The sequence below is a fragment of the Pygoscelis adeliae genome, unplaced genomic scaffold (genome assembly GCF_000699105.1).
Source record: "Pygoscelis adeliae isolate BGI_AS28 unplaced genomic scaffold, ASM69910v1 Scaffold66, whole genome shotgun sequence".
Taxonomy (NCBI): domain Eukaryota; kingdom Metazoa; phylum Chordata; class Aves; order Sphenisciformes; family Spheniscidae; genus Pygoscelis; species Pygoscelis adeliae.
In genome coordinates this window covers 2,238,006-2,256,316 of record NW_008825167.1, presented here as the reverse complement: position 1 = coordinate 2,256,316, position 18,311 = coordinate 2,238,006, and positions in this window count along the sequence as shown.

Genomic DNA, 18,311 nt, shown 5'->3' with positions numbered 1-18,311 from the left:
CGGGGCGCCGAAGGGGCTTTGCCCCTGCAGCAGCCGTCGCTGGCTGGCGGTCCGTCCCTGGCATTGGTCTGCAGGGTCCCTGGGGAGGAGATGGCTACGTCCCCTTTTTAACCGCCTGCCGTGAAAGATTTGGCCTTTTCATCCCGTGGCGCAGAGAAGTGTGTAAAATTGGGTGTTGAAAGGAAGAGAAGGCTGCGGCCGCGGCTTTGAAGGAAGCCCTCCACAGGAGGCAGTGGACTGCCCTCTTGCCGCAGCCCCTTTTGACGTACCCCTTCTCTGCCGTGCCCAGCACTGCTTTTGAAGTTCACCTCTGCTGCTGAAGGCTGCATCGTGCCTGCTGCCTAAGGCTGGGGGGAATTTCTGAGGGCCTGAAAAGCCCTAAAATTGGTTTATTTGGGAGGTATGCCAAGCACGCTCGGAGGGTATAGTAGTACGTACAGATAATGTGTTTTGTATGCTCGCAGCTCTGAATACTATTTCGATTTCCAAGTTTGACTCGCTGGCCTCCCTTTAGTCAGAAAACCGTTACTCTCTGGTCAGGTATTTATCTTTGGTTTATTGAAGATGTTGAGAAGAGTAAATTAAACCCCAGAGAAAATACTGAAACCGTGTTCCAAGCACAAACTTATCATACGCAGGCCGTAGCTCTACAGTAGTGTTTAGCCTTTCATCACCTGGTGCTGGTGTGGAGCTGGATGCCCAGTGCTCACATGTGGAGATGGACACACGGTCATGGGGGAAATGACTCGTCGCCTGAGGAAGCGGTCACGCGGCTCTTACGGTGTAGGTAAAAAGTTCAGGAGAGGGAAGTGACTGTCTCTGATGAACACTTAAAAATTGACGGTACTGCTGTCAGTCCGAATGCACCATGGGGAATATTCATCATTGTCACTAGGGCAGGAGACTGATCTAAATGGGAATGCAGAAGACCTTCCTCACCCTTTCCGATTTTATCATAGAATCAGATTATTTTGAATTTTAGTATTGTTGAAAAGACTTTGTTCTTTTAACTGGAAGATTTTGGGAGGGGGTAGTATTTTTAAAGGAAATCTCTAAACAAGTAAATTTCTTATAGCTTTGAGAAGAAATTTCAGGATTTTTTTTTTTAAACCAGCTCTAGTTAAAGCCTTCATGCCAAGTGGACTGAAAGTTAAATTCTAGCCTAGCTAAAAGTAGCGGCAAAAATTCCTGGTAGCTTCCTTTAGTAAAGGCAGGCTGTCACACAGACGGCTTGTCAATGCTCCTGTGTTGTCATAGGAGTACTGGTGGCATTACATACCAGTGATGTTATCACTGCCAACAACCTGCAGTAGAACTACTAAAGCCACACCGACATTTTAGGAAAGAATAACCAACTGATACTCTGCTGCAGTCAGAGCCGGTGATGAAGTTCATTTTCTTTGTGAGCAGTGAAGTTGACCTCAAGAAGGAAAAGAGCATTATCAGAGGCTGGGAACTCCTCCTGCTTCCCATTCCCAACTTGCTTTCCAACAGTGGGCACAGACAGTTATGCATGCAAAACTGTAAGCACTGAAAATAGCTGCCAGGCCTTATTAGTGCCAATTAGTCAGTTTTAGATGCAAGTAGGGTGACATATATTACTGGCATAAAGAACACCAAAAGCATAATTTCTAACGTCCTTCCTATTTATTTTCCATCAAGCGTTCTAGAACATTTGAAAAAAATGGAAAGAAAAATATCATCACTCAAGGAAATGGCATTTAAAATGAGGTTATATTGTGTCTTTTTGTCACTGTGTTGTAGATAGTATCAAGGCATTGTTAAATGGAAACCTGATCTGCTTTCACAGTAATGAAAAATAGGTGTTGTGCTATCATGGCTGACCTTTTTGTTGAAGCCAATACAAATATTTTCTCCTGTATGCCCATCGCATATTTTTATCCCTCATATAAAATGCTTGTCTGTGTGTATTTTTTCAGATCTTAGCGCTCCATTAAAAAGGTTCTTTTTCATCATGTAGTTTGAGAACAAAATAAAGAACTTCTGGCCAGTCCTGTGAGCGATAATAGGAATTAAAAAAATCTTAGATGCAAATAAAGGAATAATTGCCCCCGCTTCTTTTGTAATATTTTGTTGAAAACACTTATCAGGTTGGAACCTCAGCGTGGTTTTAACGCTGAATGGGACTGTGTAAAGATCTCTATGCCATTAGATTTAAAACTTCAACGTATGCCATTCAATTTTGAAAAACGAATTAAAGAAATTAGGCGCAGATACCAATTCGAACTAAGGAGTAATTTCTTATAATGCTATACTATAAACCTCTCAGGGAAGAAAATAAACATGATTCTAGAAGGACAACCATTCTGTGCAATGTCACCAGACTAATGGACAGTAACAGTACTCAAGCAGTAAAAAGATGCAATAAAGCAGACATTTTACCATTTATTCCCCGGAAGACCTTCTTACAATGGACTTCTTTTTTAGATGCAGCCAACTAGCATTTGCTAGTGGTTCGGGACAGCCATTCAGTTTACTAGGAGCAAAGATAAAATATTAGGATGTCAAAAATCACCTTTGAGAAATGCACACATTGTTCAGGTTGGAACAATGGCCGTATAGGTCCTACACAAGGACTTACCTTAGCATGGAGAAGCACCTAGCCATGATTATCTAGAAGCTTAGAGCCTTCAACTGCTGTAAACCAACCCCTTATTTGTACATGCAGAGGTGGGTATTTAGATTTTTTCTGAGAAGTGTTTTACTTTATAAATAGTACCGAATCTTTAAAAGATTGGAGGACATTGCTTTAGGTGTGATGTGGGATGAAACAGAAAGCGGGGGGGGGAAGTATCTGAGATTTCTTAGTGTGTGGTCAACTCAAGTGCCACAAACCTTAGTGTTTATATGCCCATAACACCCCGTATTGAAGAAACTCAAAGTGTTCAAAAACAATGTCACTTTTATCATGCTCCTGCGAGCACTATGAGCACTTTTACAGATGAGCAAATCGTACAAAGTAATTCTTGCTTTGGGTCGTCCAGCAAGTCCGTGAGTAAAAGTAATCGAATCATGGCATCTGCTACCCGCAGTTCCCCACTTCCCAGCTGGGATCACAGTATCCTTCAAAGGCAGGACTAGGGTTAGTCACTCTCAAGCCCTTCACCATCCCAGAATAATTTTATACTCCTTGGGTCTAGTCTCAGAAGCCATTAACGGATTGGTTGCATAGGTGAATCCCATTTGTGTCAAGTGCCTGCTGTAAGATGTATGTTTTTGTATGAAGTAAAAGACTCAATGTGTGTCAAGTCTTTACTCCGAATTGGAACACGACCCGCCTGATAGGAAGGAGTTAATTTCTGTAGGATTGAGGCAGCTATTCGGTACCAGGCCACCAGAAATATAATTTACTATCCCAGGAGGACAATATCAAAACGTCTCCCGAGGGAATCTGGAAACAAAATATTTCAAGGTCAAGGAGCGAGAATGAATCGGGAAGAATCCCAAGCAAGCCCCAGGAGTTTGCAACAAGAGGAGGGGGAATGTTTACCAGTATGAAAGCAATCTGAGAGGACAAAGTGTGCCCTAACTGCACAGGCTAGATAAGCATCTGCACCTCGTTAAAAGGATGCTGACAGAAGATTTTTGGATTTGCTGCTTTGCAGAAGAACAAATCTCACTTTTTTTTTTTCATTTTCCCTTCTGTAACCTTTCTTGCCTGTCTTCTATGCCATAAATGAAAACATTTATTGGCTTCTGCATTAATTTAGCTCGAGTGAAAGGTGATTTCAAAGTAACAGGCTAGCAGCAGGGCGTTCTGTTCCTATCAATGTGGTGATTCTTAGAAGGGAAATGTCTGGCATTTCTTCCCGGTACCTGCAGAGCAGCAGGGTGGATCTTCACTGAGCTCTAGCAGCTCGTTTTGGAGCTTGGCACACCAGAGGTGGAACAGAAGAGCAGCGTTTGAATGGTCTCAGGCATGCAGCAAGGCAGCAGGGAGAGCACCTGACCCTCTGGCAGGAGCTTTCGACAGTGACTCTAATTTACCCATATTCAACAAGAGGCTTCTACTAAAGCTACCTACCTACCAGGAGGTCTGTCACAGCTGAATTCTCTTATGTTTGCATATCTGACAGGAAACTTCAACTTTAAAGATAATATCCAATTGTCTGTTTCTCTTCCCAGAACGTTTTCATTGCCTGGGAAGATTGTCAAATTCAGGACAAACAAACTGACTGCAAGCTTTCAGTCTGGATGAGGAACGTACATTTCCAAGGAAGGTTAAATCAGACAGTTTCATATTCTGCGATGCATTTTTTGCACTTCCCTATACTTATGACAGCTCTTCTTGAATATGCCACTTACTACTTTTACTCTCATTGTGAATGACAGCTTTTTTAGGCCAGTCTTTTGTAGGCTTCTGCTAGTCTCTCATGACAAAGGGACAACTTGTTGCAGGTTGATAAAAAAGCAGTTCCCTACTTTCTGGCAAGACATTATATTTAACTACCCTTAGGTATCGTAATGACTACTTTACTCTTTATAAAGCACTGTTGGTCTACCAAGCTCTCCACAGGTAAGGCCTGTGAACTCTGATAATTTCTGAAGTGTAGGTATCAGAATTGGATACAGTATTTTAACAGAGCTTTACCAATTTTTGTTTTGTTTTATTTTGACAGAAGCGAGGTCTTTGCTACTTTGGAGACATTCTGTCTGAATCATCCTTTTCTGACACAGCACTGCACTGGGAACACATTGAATGCTTTATCCAAAACCTTCATGCGGGAAGAGCTTTCCAAAGCAGCCACCCATATTTTGGATGTAAGTGGCACTCTTTGCCTTATATCTGGTTTATGGACATAAGCACTGGGCCGTAGTAGAATGATCTGGGTCCTGATACAGCATGACCTTACGTCACTATTTATTATCTTCTCAATCCTTATGTCACTTAGAAACATTGTCATTAAAGATCCTTTAGCACAGTATTGATCATGTAGAATATTAAAATTATATATGGACTGCTACAAACCATCCCACTCACTATTATCCCCTTGCTCTGAAATCTCTCTGTGGGTTCATTTTATACCCAGCTGTTATGACCAAGTTAATTCCATATATGATCCGTCTTTACAATTAAAATTGCTTTGACAAAATCCAGACATATGATACCAGCTCTACTATCTCTGTTGACCAATGCTTTTACCCTGCCAAAAAAAACCCCAAGCTTTGTTTGACAGGACCTACTTCCATGAGACCACGTATCGACTGTTCAAGATAAAATACAATTATATTTTCATCCTGGAACTGTTTGTTAACATTGTGGCAGATTAATCATTCTGTTGTTGTAACAAAGTTCAGTGATAGGCTAACTACTCCATAGTTTGTTAGGTCTAACTAACTAATTAACAAAGCTTGTTGTTTTTAAATGTGGGAACTACATCAGTATAAGGATGAATGTATCAAAATTTCCACACCTGCATCTTCCAGCGGAATGAAAACAGAAAAAGCTTAAGAATTAAAACTCCAAAGACGTTATTAAAATTTCCTACAACAAAACAAAGCTGACATAATCATAAAACTGAGAAGAAAAACAACAGACCTTTGAATATGCCTTAGGAGGCTACACACAACTGACTAATGTTACTAACCTAAGTGGAGAGCCAACAAACATTTGATGGCAGCTGATATTTTAAACGCAGCAGTGCCCTGAAAAAGACACTGTTGTCATACTTCAGCGAGATGCTAGAAAAAAAGGGAGTTATACGTCTTGGTAACAGCACAATCTGTCCCTTTCTCTCAGACTCAGCAATCCAACTTCATCTTGCACCTTCCTGTTAGCACCTTCAGGAACCACCAGCAGTCAGACAGATGAGAAGTCACTGAACCAGTTCAGCAAGCAGCTTCATTAGCACTGCTTCTTCATCAGGACAGGAGTGAAAAAGTTTGAAGAAAAACACTGGCAAGGAATGAGGTTTCTTTTAAAGATTTTGATGGTTTCATTACATGCTCTTGTAATTAATAACTTGAACCAGCTGAAGATGATAGATTTCTTGAGGGACACCATAAGTTATGTTGGACAACAGAGAAATGCTGGACTTAATTTGGCTTTAAGAGTGTTAATACTCAGTAATTACTTACCCCAGAACCTCTTCATTAATTACTTACGCTAAGTACCGGAATTTAAATACTTTATTATGTGTCATAAGACTTAATTAACTTTGCCCATTCATAAACTGGTTAGGTTTGTTTATCCTTAAATTCAGAATGAATTTTGTTTACCCTCCAATGACATTCCTTGCTTTTCTATGCATTGTTTTTGTTATCTGTGTTATGCTAAAATAGAGCGCACATCTGATTTGAAATTATTTAGAGAAGCAACATTCCATCGAAGATGAGGAACGAACCTACATTAGACCTATGGAAACATAGGGAAAAGCCAGGGTGCTGGTCTGTCCATTTACTCATTTGTGTATTGAATGATTTACAGAGTTAATTTAATTTGCAGTTAGTTTACTCTAGTGCTTTCCTGACCATTAGTCTGGGGTCTCCAGCAATGTTTCTGGTTGCTGAAACCAGAAACCTGAAAACTGTCTCAGAGATCTCCAAAGCATAACTGGGCAGGGAGGCGTCATGAAGCAGAATACAGAATTTCCCCCCCGGTTTGGTTTACAAACTCAGTTAATAAATAAAAGTCATAGTAATGTATTATAATAATTGCAATTCTTCTGTTTAATTGTGATGTCCCTCACCTTTAGCCAAATAATCCGGAGTGATTATGGAGGGAGTCGACGAAGATGTTGATTTGGCAAGTGCTGGCATAGAGATGGTAACAATTTGTGGGCATGGATGTATGTGTTCGGAGGGAGTCTGTAAATGGGGGTGGGGTTTTGTTTATTTATGGGGGTTCGGTTTTTTTTAAATAAAGAAGTTGTTAATATAAATTTGTGCTCTGTGTTCTACTAATGTCTCTTTTGTTGGAACAGGCTCTTCAGAAAACCAGTTATCTTTGATATTTATTTCTGATGCAGCGCCACATGTACAATAGTCTTTTGAACATGGGTCAAACCAGGGGCATCATTTTTAGATTAAACTCCTTGATGATCTTACCAGGGCCCTTTTTGAAAAAACAGTTGGGGCAAATAAGGTAGTGATTATTCAACTATACCCTAAGTATTTCACAAATTATTGTGCAGGGTATTTTTGCTTCATTTTGCCTTTTTTATTTTTGTCTTTCTTTTTAAGTGTCTCTGAGATGTCCTCTACTTACTTACAAAATATAAGAATATGTGGCATACACCAAATAAATTCCTAATACAACTCCAGTGCAATCAGTGAAGATACATCAAGGAGGAATCTTGCTTTGTGTGACTAAATGCTTAAAAATTTATTATGTGGCAGCTGGTATCTGAATTGGTATTTAAAAATTTCTGTTATATGTTCTTAAAGGAACTAGATGATTCCTGAAATGCTGATAAAATATGCTTGATTTGACATCTAAATGATGGGTAATAAACTGCTTACCAGTTACTTGCCTGCTTATTGAAAATAACATAGAAAACACCAAGATGAGTTAAGATACTGAAATGTGAAGAGCTGACTTTCTTTGAAAACATCACGTCAGTTCCAGCTGAACGCATTAAAATCCCCCGTAAATAATGTCGTCGTACTTGGTGTAACGCGGGAGGCCAGGTTTGCCATAGCGGTTGATCCACATAGCCTCGCAAAACCAAATACATGAATTGGTTTGTGCTAATTTTCTGAATGAACCATGTAAAGAAACACTGACCTGGATAACGTTGAGATATTTTTCAGTTTCTTAGAGGACTGTTGCCTGCATGTAATCATGGGCTTACAAGACTATGTTGTGTGTTTAGCTCTCTGAAACCTAAAAGAAGAAGAAAGCATGCAAGTTTTTATTGTTATTATTATTATTATTATTGGCTTTGTAGATCAAAAAAGAAAACATACATTTCAGTCTTCAGCAAAAAGGTGTGGCCAAAGGAGGCCTTGAAATGCATGCCTAGAACTTTGGGATGAGGTGGTACTCAGCGTAAGACAATGTGATGCCAACTGGGCTCTTAATAAATCTTTAATTCTTAGGAAATTTGGAAGAGGATATTTAGGTGGAGGGAGATAAAAAGTCTTTGATTACCACAGGAAGAGAAAAGGTATGAAACAATTTTGTGAAGAAACACGGAAGGCCTGCTCTGATTCCTCTCAAAACAAACAAACAAAAAACCCAGCTGCCCCCTTCACTTGCTTGAAGTTCAGACCTACCCCATCTCCATTCAGTGACCAGATTTAACCTACCTCCCTCCAAGATGATAGCTGAGGGGAAATGAAATATGCCTGGCCACAGGCATGTTGCTTCATCAACTTAGCACCCGCTGCTGGCTCCTGAGCTATCTCAGGAGCTTGCAGAGGTCACTACAGGGCACCGTTACCACGCTTCGCTGAATGTTAGGGAGGGGATCTAGTCACAACTCACCCCTCGGCCTTTCTGTTTAATCTGGTCATTCTCACCTCTCTAGTCCCAGCCTGTAAAATTTGGTATGTCTTCGTTAGGATCCTCTTTACTTTCTTCCAACCACCTCTTCTCCCCGTTGGCAGAAGAGAGTAGCAGTTTATTTTGGTATTTCAATACATCCATAGCGAACAGCTCAAACAAGGGTGTCTACCCAAATGAATGTAGAAACCAACACGGTTGGTGCAACTTCTGCACAGCTCCCCGCTGGCCAAGGAACACATTACCAGCACGCACATTTCATTGTGCAAGTTAGGGAAAAATACAGAAGTTGTTAGTTTGAAAATGAAAATGCAAAACTAGTGGTATGTTGCAGAATATAACAACCCACAGCCCCCCTCCCCCTCGGAAGAAATTGCTGTTGTGGCCTGAGCGATTACTGCATGTGTTCGCTCGTGATTATGTCTTGTGCTAATGGCTCCTATGGAAGGAACTGCTCTGTGGTGCCTGTGCTGATGGAGCTGTATGGGAAGAATTTGGAGTGAAGGAATAAGAGACCAGTAGGTGCTGGTAAGAATAAGCTGCCCCTCAGGAATATTTAAAAATGATCCTTCAGTCATTTATAACAATTTCCCTTCCATCCCACTGCCTCGGAAAAACTATCTACAATAAATCAAATGTTGCAGTTGACTACGTGTATTAGCAGTAGCTTTCTGTAGAAAAGTATCGTTTGGATCATTTTCAGGTGGATATTCCCAGTGGTACAGACCTCAAAAACCAAGAAGTGGAATTTCTTCAAATTTTCCTCCTTTGCTTGAAAACAGCCACTGAGAGCAGTCGTGGAAAATATCAGCTCTAAAAGAAATCTGTTGAGAAAGTCACACCTATCTGACGAGTCAAGAATGTGCAGAGCAATGGCAGTTGGATTACAACCTGAACTACAACATGGACTACACCAAGAGCTTGCAGTGCAATTAATATTTTAGTTTGCTGTTCATTTGATTTGCCATTCACATGGACTGTTATGTCCCAGATGGTCTTGACAACAGCATTTGTAGCGATTTCTGTAGTTTCATTAAATGTCCTATAGTAAGTCTGACTTCTTTTTACTCTTCTCTGCTCACTTACCCTGATGTAGCAGAAAGGATATGTAAAAGTTGATCTGCATCAGAAATGAAACTTCTATCTGTTAAACATGTCAGAAGTTCAAAATTGTTTTTGGTTCTAAATACCCCGTACATTTTTACTATAGTTTAGAGAGCGATGTATCAGAGAGATGTTAGAAATCAATAGTCAGGAAGAAGTATGTCTGTATGAAGAGCTTTATTTCTAATTTTTTGGGGGTGGAAATTCGTGTTAGGGAAGGCCTTTAGGACATCATAGAAATTAAATCTGCTGTAGCGGAGAGGATCATGCCTGTGCTTTCTTCTACACATACCCAAATCTGTTCCTAACCCTTTCAGAAATCTAGTATAGATGATAGGTACTCTCAGCTGAACTCGCGCCCTGCTTGCCCCTGCAAGTTAAGCTATAGCTGTAGAAACTTACAGATTGATTTAAACTTTAATTTTACACATTACACTTTGGGGGAGACCCCATAAGGATTTTAGCTCATGAAAATTGTTATAACTTATGCAAAGGAAAAAAAAACACTGAAATAATGTGAACATTTGTAAATATATAGATATACATTTTATTAATCTATATGCATGTATTTATCTATAATGTATAAGATGCATTTGCCAATAATAAAAGGTGACAGTTAATAGCTAGTGAACCATTTGCTAATTTATTTTTAAAGGAATTTATCAGTATACATACTACGGTCACATTCCCATGACAGAATTTCCAACAGTCCTGAATTGCCACACTTTGGAGAAACTTGCAGTTTTAGATGTCTCAGAAAACTGAGACAAACAGGAAGGTTAAAGTTCAAATGTAAGAAAGAAAGAATTGGGAGACTTCCGAGCCATGTATGCTACTGATGTAACTGAGGTACCTCCAAGGTAAAATTTAAGCTCTCATTTTAAGGTAATATCCAATTAAAAGGCTAATATCTGTCATTTTTCTCTGCTTATAACCAGCACAGCTTTAGTCCTTGCTACCTTACCCTGCCACCTCAGGAAAAAACCAGCTCCCACTATTGTTTCTCATGATGGAGAAGGCCTGCTGATGCAGCCCAGCTGCTGCATGGTAAAAGCTACAGGGAGCTTGTCGTCATTTGGGTTTCTCCGTTAATTAAGCCAGAGTAAGTCACACACAATTTTAGCAGTGCGGACAAAAGCAGCTCTTTGGCAGGCTCCTGCCTGCTGCTCTCCCTCCGTCCCACTCCTCCTGGCTGCCCACCAAGCAGCTGCTGAGAACCTGGGGTCAGGGTTTCTGTCTCCACACAAAATGCCTACTTTTGCTGGCTGCAGCGCTAGCCCGGGCGCTCGGCCAGCTTCTCCACCAGTCTCCTTACCATCCCACAGCCGGCCTCTGGTACAAGAGGTGTTTTGAGCTAGAGCTAGCCTTGCCTAAGTGGCTGTAAGCTGCATGGCAACCTAGGCTCCAGGTTAATTCAGCTGAGAACTTGCCTGCTTTCCAGGCATCCGTAAAGGTCCTAATGTCTTCCCACAGTTCCCCCCGAGGCAAAGACAAGCTTTCCCTTGTTTGTGGCATTGGATCAAAACACATTAGTGAAAAGCACCAGGGTACCTGCTCACATACGCATATGCAGAAACAGCAAAAGCACTGTTAAACCCAACAAAAATGTGCTTGATGGAGGCTCATACCCTGTCTGGCTGCAAGTATGCGAAATATTTGCTCTCACTGGTGACACCCTCGTGTAAGTCATTGCTCGGTAACGTCAGAGTTCAGGGCACAACTGTGCCTTTGAGCCATTCCGGTAATCTCTGCCAGGGCTAAGAGAGGAAGGTGCATCACTCTTCGACCCGTTCTTGGCTATTGACAAACGAAAGTAAAAGAAAGGAATGAGAGAAACGGAAGAAGGAGAATGCAGGAGGAAATGGTTTAACGTTGAAGGAAAAAGAAGAGAAAGGGATATGTAAATATGGAAATAAAAAGCAGAGAAAGAGAAAAGCAACTAATAGAAGTGTGTGGAAGAAGGGGTGGAGAAGAACTGAAAGACAAAAAGGAAGAAATAAAGACTGAGGCAGCATGTCAAGCTATCACAGTGTTTTAACATTGGCAGATTTTTTCAGTGCCTTGGTACCTGCTCTCTTGCAGCATGGAAGAATTCAGTCAACAAAAACATCGCGATAATTCATGCCAAGGTGTATGCAAAGCCAACTCTGCCGGATCCTGGCAAGTGCTACCAGAGGGATGTGCCCTGTGCTTTGCAGTGCTAGTGCCTCGCTTTCTGCTCAAACTGTCCCCTTTGCTAGCTCCTCTAGGCAACTCCCTTTTGTCAGGGGCGGCTTCTTTCTGGCTGTGGCTTTCAGCCTCAGTTGAAGGCAAATCTCTGGGTACTTTGGCTAGTGATTTCATAGGCCCACAGCTTCCTAGGAGTGCCACTGTCTTCTCTGTCACTGCATTATTTTCCACCTTTTCCATCACGATTGGATGTGTACGCACACGAACAGGAACAAAAAGGAATTAAAGCTTTTCGCTGAACTCATTAACTTGTTTTTTAGTTTGCAATGTGTGTATCACTTATCCCTCTAATGAAGGCACAGAAGCAAACCAGTTACCCATAGCATGTCGAACAACCAGATTTCCCCACGCAAAATTAGAAACATGTAAATGAAGGTATTTTCTCGTTTTTCTGGGACCATGTACTCTTACTTCCACATCAGCATGCACTGCATAGTCTCACCTCACTTTGCCTTCCTACACAACTAGAAGATATTGAAATAGCACACGGAAGAGTAAAAAATCCTGCCCAGTTCAGGAGCTGTTTCTCCACATGGCAGACTGTGGGGCTGTACCCCGTGGAAACCCGAGGCTTGTTCACAGGCAGCTGCCTCTGTGCGGAGCATTCTTGCCTGCGAGATGGAGCTTGCAATTAATGCGAGCCTAACCCAGGAGCTGCACTCCCCAGATCAATAACTCTAGGTCCGGCACCACCAGCCCACCCAGCGGTATTGGTCTGATCCACACAGGATCATATTGCCATCAAATTAGTCAGAGCATGGTAGTAATGCCAGTCCTGTGGCATTACATGCTGGCTCCAAAGGACAAATTATTCGATCCAGCCCCAAGCCTGTCACAAAGTTAATCAGTCACAGGTTTTGGACAAGATTTGAAGAATCAGATGTTCCAAAGGATCTGATCCAGTACAGAGCCCTAAGTTACAAGTACCATAGTGTTGAGCCGCATCCCCAAAGACAGCATTTACTTGTGGTTATTTTAGGTGATGAATGGGGATTCTGAAAACTGCCTATGGAGACACAGGTGCGACAAACTTCATCTGTTCATCACCTTTTCATATGGGGGCTGGAGGTAATGTGGAAAGGAACATTAAGTAATAAGAAAAATGGTAATTTATCATAGAAAAATCATAAACCAATGTGTTTATTCTTAGACAAGGTTACTGTTCATGCCAATACAGCTGTGGATCACCCAACTTTGTTTTGTGCCTGTACAAGCCATGTACCATGCCTAGGTAAGTGTGAGGGCCGAGTTATCTGGATTTATACCAGAGAGGTATCCAAATACTCTACTGTCCTGAGAGCACCACTGGAATCAGGGAAACAGGCTCTGATACAAGCTGGCTGCTCAGCTAGCTGTTAAGCAGGGTCAGGCTCACTCTGCCACAGCAGAATTAAATTGCCTACTTTCAGTGCACAATTGCAAGGTAAAAAAAAATAATGCAAGGCCAGGTTGGATGGGGCTTTGAGCAACCTGGTCTAGTGGAAGGTGTCCCCCCTCCCCATGGCAGGGGGGTTAGAACTAGATGATCTTTAAGGTCCCTTCCAACCCAGACCATTCTATGATTCTATTATAAAAAAACCAAACCCCCAAACAGCTTCTGATGAGAGATCGCTTCACACAAAGAAAGCCTTATCCCCATTAATCCTGCTGCTCAGAATCAGCCCAGTTTGAGCAGCATAATCATTTGCCCATTACAGAGAAAAGAACAAGAGACATGCTACTGGCTAAGGGAAAAACAAACCAACCCACCAAGAACGGTAAAACCGATGTGATCTAGAGAGAACATAAATAATTCAGAAGTTGAAGGAGTCGTCATTCGATTAAAGAGGAAATATAGGAAAAAGGCAAATAGATTGGATGAGGGCTTAAGTATGACTGAACGTGGTGATGAGGCACCAGAAGACCAAAGAATTAAAGGAACCAGTGCAGAAAGCGTTTCATATCAGGAGGGACAAAAGTGTCACTGGAAAGAGAAGAGGGAAAACAGTTAACAAACCAAAGAAGACAGAAAATAAATGAAAGATGACAACGATGATGAAAAAGGAAGGTAATAAAATATGCCACTACCTAAGATTGATAGTGGAAGAACTCACTTAACAGACTCATGGAGAAAAGTCATTATCTCATAGCTAGTAAGTATATCAATGTGCACACCATGGCTGTCTTACTGAAATCTCCATCTTGTCATGTAAAAAAAAAAAGAGGGATGTGTTGAATGAATCTTTCAAAATAATTTGTCAAGAAATACACATTTAAAGGAGTATTATATGCTCCATTAAAACACAAAAAAGGCTGCTTCTGTGTTTTTTTTCTACACAGCATCCCAGAAGCAGAGTTGTTAGTGGCACATAACCACAACAGGAAACCACTTTCACCACTTTCATTAATTTTTCTAGGTATGACTAAGTATGAAATTGTTTCACAACAGGTAGAGCACCAGAGGCATTACTTAGTCTTCAGCTATGCTGAGTAGTTAAGCATATTTTTGAAAACACAACATCTTTTTTGGAAACACTATCCCATGAAAAATCAGCTATGAATTATACAGAGCAGTCCATAAACATACCAACATTCAAAAAGATAAAACTCCTTTCTAAGTAACTCATAATCTACCTGAAACCAATTCCAAGGCTGAAACAAGTTTAGGTACAAAACATTAAAATTTTCTATTAACAACAGTCCACAGCCTTTTATCAAGTGAACATTTTTACCAGTTAGAAACTCTGAAATAACTCTCTATACTATTCTAAAGGTCCCCCACTGACAAACTCCATTAGTTTCTCTGTAGAATTAATTTATTATGCATCATTATGTATATTGTATGCGTAATGCATTATTAACAGCTTTGTAAACCTGTGCTAATGACTTTGGTATTGTCCCCTTCCAGAAGCTGCCAAATGCCAGTGAAATGCCTGATTACCTGTGGGGTTTTTTTTCCCCCCCCAAAGAGCTTATGCGATCCTTTAGCTAGAAGCGGTGGATAACCAGGAGAAGCTCCTGTCCCCATCTTCTATGCACTGGGAGTGAAAGGGCAGATGGTGTCACCAGGAGGGCAGCGACACTGCTGGTGCTGCACACTGATGATCCCTGGAGCCAGCGGAAGGGCCGGGAGGCCACAGCATGCTGCCCTTCGCACGCTTGCTCGTAGGGATGGAAGGTCGGCCTCTGCACCCCCAGCTGCTGGGACTTGCGTGGCTGGCTCAGTCTATTCCCCTGTGATAACAAAGAAGGCATCACTCAGGTGCATGTTTTAAAATAAAAACAAAAGATGATAATAAAAAAATAAATTAAAAAATCACAAACACGACTAATGCACAACCCCTCCCGTTTTGTTTCTAAAGCACCTTTACCTTGGCTGTGACTCCGATCCTCAGAGATGCTGTTGGTGCTGCTTTTATCCCAGCCTGTGTAAGGAGCCTGGTGTTCGCGAGGGCAGGGAAGTGGACAACACCTCTACTCGGAAGCATTCACGTACAGCAACTATCTCAAAAGTCCACAGCTCATAGCTCTTTACAAATCAGCAACTGCAGGCAACAGAAAATTAGGGTTGAACATAATGACCATAAAATATTGTACTTCTTTTTTTTTCCTATGGAAGCACAAATGGCTTCCACATAAAGATCTAAGTCTGTGTCATTGCATAGATCAGTTCTGTGGTGTGGGATGGAGGCTCGAGCATTCGATCTCCAAAATTTTATGACAAGTAATTTAGGAGAAATAACTATTTTACATCTCAGAACTCAGTTTTTCTGACAGCTTATCTATGCACAGAAATGAGATTTCTGTAGCCATGAAAACCAGTTGTGGGAAATCAAGGAAGTTACTCGGGCAACTTTGGGTTGAAAACTATTGAAGGTAATCTGGCACAACACCTTCAGAAAAGAAAAGATTGATGCAATTTTATATAAAATAATCATTACAGTAGTTACAGTCCTAACATATTTCAAAATATATGTGTGTGTGTGTGTGTGTGTATATATTGAATGGAAAAACCTCAGAAGTCAGTTTGTTGAAATCTGAGAGAGAAGCAGCCAGGAATACTTTTCCTTCTCTGTACAGCTTCATGACTTATTTTATTTGTGGTTTGCTCTGAAAAGATGAAGGGTAATTGCTCTCAAGGCAAGAATAGACACGGAGCTTTTCAGAGACTGGAAAGTCACGTGTGTCTTAATCAGCCTGATTTTTTTTTTCTTCCGTAAAAGAGCAAGAAAAAAAAAGGAAGCAAACTCTTGAGACAGAAGGAAATTGCTATAGAAGATGAAGACAGGCTCACACAAACACGTACACAGACGAATTTTGGGTAACCAGAAGTCCTGTTGCTGCATGCATGTTTCAGCAAAGCCGTCACAGGCTTTCTTGCCCATCTACATTTTTCTAGTGTTTTCTTCTCATTCTGATCGTTTTTGTAAAAACTGATGATGTAGTTGAAAATGCCTTTTGGAGCCAACAGTTTAGCCGCCTGTAACACTAAATGCACTATCAGCTCTTGAACATGGCTTTGCCACTTGCTTTAGATCCCAACCCTCTCATTACGCCTGCAAAAGTATCTATCTGACACCCTTGGTTCAAATCTGTGAGAGCGTTAAGTGTCCCCCAAAATATAAAGGGAACTTCTCATGTCTTCAGACATCAAACACCAACCTGGGCAAGAACAACACTGAATGGATCCATGAATTACCACCACCCCCATTGGTAATTTCCTGTAATAGGTGATCATCAACAAGGTAAATTCTGTTTAAACTTAGAGTTGTCTCTCGCAGAAATGTGCCTTCCTAATGCAGAAGGATCTCAAGAGCGTTCTTCTGTGCAGACCCTCATCAAGATAACGAGAGGGTAACGTAGTCAGTCCACAACATTTAACATATACATGAAACAGGAGGTCCAGTCACAGGTGGAGAACGTGCAAAATAGTTATACACCTGTTTCCTCTATATATGCTGTAAAAAAAAACCCCAAACCCAAACCCAGCTGATTTGTAGAGAGGCATTTACCCTCAGATAGTCTTGATAATTAAGTGCCAGTATTAGTTTCAAAAAGCAGGAAAAAAACAGTGCTAAAGAAAAATTGTTCTGAGTTGGTGAGGTTTTCATGGGCTGGCTGCCAGCTGTAAGTCAGTCTCTCAGCATTTCCCGTGTGCTCTTCAGTAGCTGCGTATCAAAGTAATTGGAGAAGGAGGAGGAGAAAAATAGGTGGTGGTGGGGGAAAAGTAAAATCTGAATCTGGGTAATCTATTCAAAGAACAAAACTCCAATGTGATGAATAACCTGTGTAATCATTCCAAAATAACTCCATGTTCAGACACATTTATTTAAGAATAATTTTGTTTTCATCAAGCATAAATCTGAAAGTGGATTATACTGATCTGGATTAAGGGACTCCTTTTTTTCCCCCAGAATAAGATTATGTTCCAAGGAATCATCCAGATACAAATATACAATAGTATAAATCCACAACCTCCCATGATCTACCTTAACTTTCATGTGCAAACCTGTGCTTTGTGGAAGGACAAAATTAAAAGTCATTGCTATTTGTCCTGGTTTCAGCTGGGATGGAGTTAATTTTCTTCCTAGTAGCTGGTACAGGGCTGTGTTTTGGATTTAGGATGAGAACAATGTTGATAACACACCAATGTTTTAGTTGTTGCTAGGCAGTGCTTACACTAGTCGAGGACTTTCCAGCTTCCCACAAGCTGGGAGGGGGCACAGCCAGGACAGCTGACCCAAACTGGCCAAAGGGATATTCCATACCATGTGACGTCATGCTCAGTATATAAACTGGGGGAAGGGGGGAGTTAGCTGGTGGGGGGTGACTGCTTCTTGGGAACTGACTGGGCATTGTGTGGTGAGCAATTGCATTGTGCATTGCTTATTTTGTATATTCTTTTATCATCATCATCATTATTATTATTATTTTGCCTTCCTTTTCTGTCCTATTAAACTGTCTTTATCTCAACACATGAATTTTACTTTTTTTTTTCCCTGATTCTCTCCCCTATCCCATGGGGGGTAGGAGGGAGTGAGCAAACAGCTGTGTGGTGTTTAGCTGCCTGCCCGGTTAAACCACAACACTATTATAAATATTTTTAAATGATACTTTAGTTGCTGCATCTCAGTTAATGAACCTGGCAGCGGGGATAATTTGGAGGCTTGGGGATTTTCCATCGATTGCCAATTGCCGCTTAGTTCCACAGACCCAGACCAGGGTGAAACTGCAGTGACACCACGGGGAAGACAACAGCGGCTTTCACCTGGTGCAAATCAACATGTCAACAGACTTATGCCGATGTGTTTCAGATGCATCTCTGGACTATCGGGATCTATATTTAATGACTTGGTATTTTGTTTCCACGCATCTCAACTTGGCCGGTCTCCCTTTATGCTGACAGCCTGGGTAGCCAGGGGTGCCCACATGTTTGTTTCCAGATGTTCACCCACATGTTCAGCTGGGAGGTGGTCTGGTAACAGCCAGAATAGCGAGGTCCATCATGGAGGAGATTTTCTTTCCCCCTGCC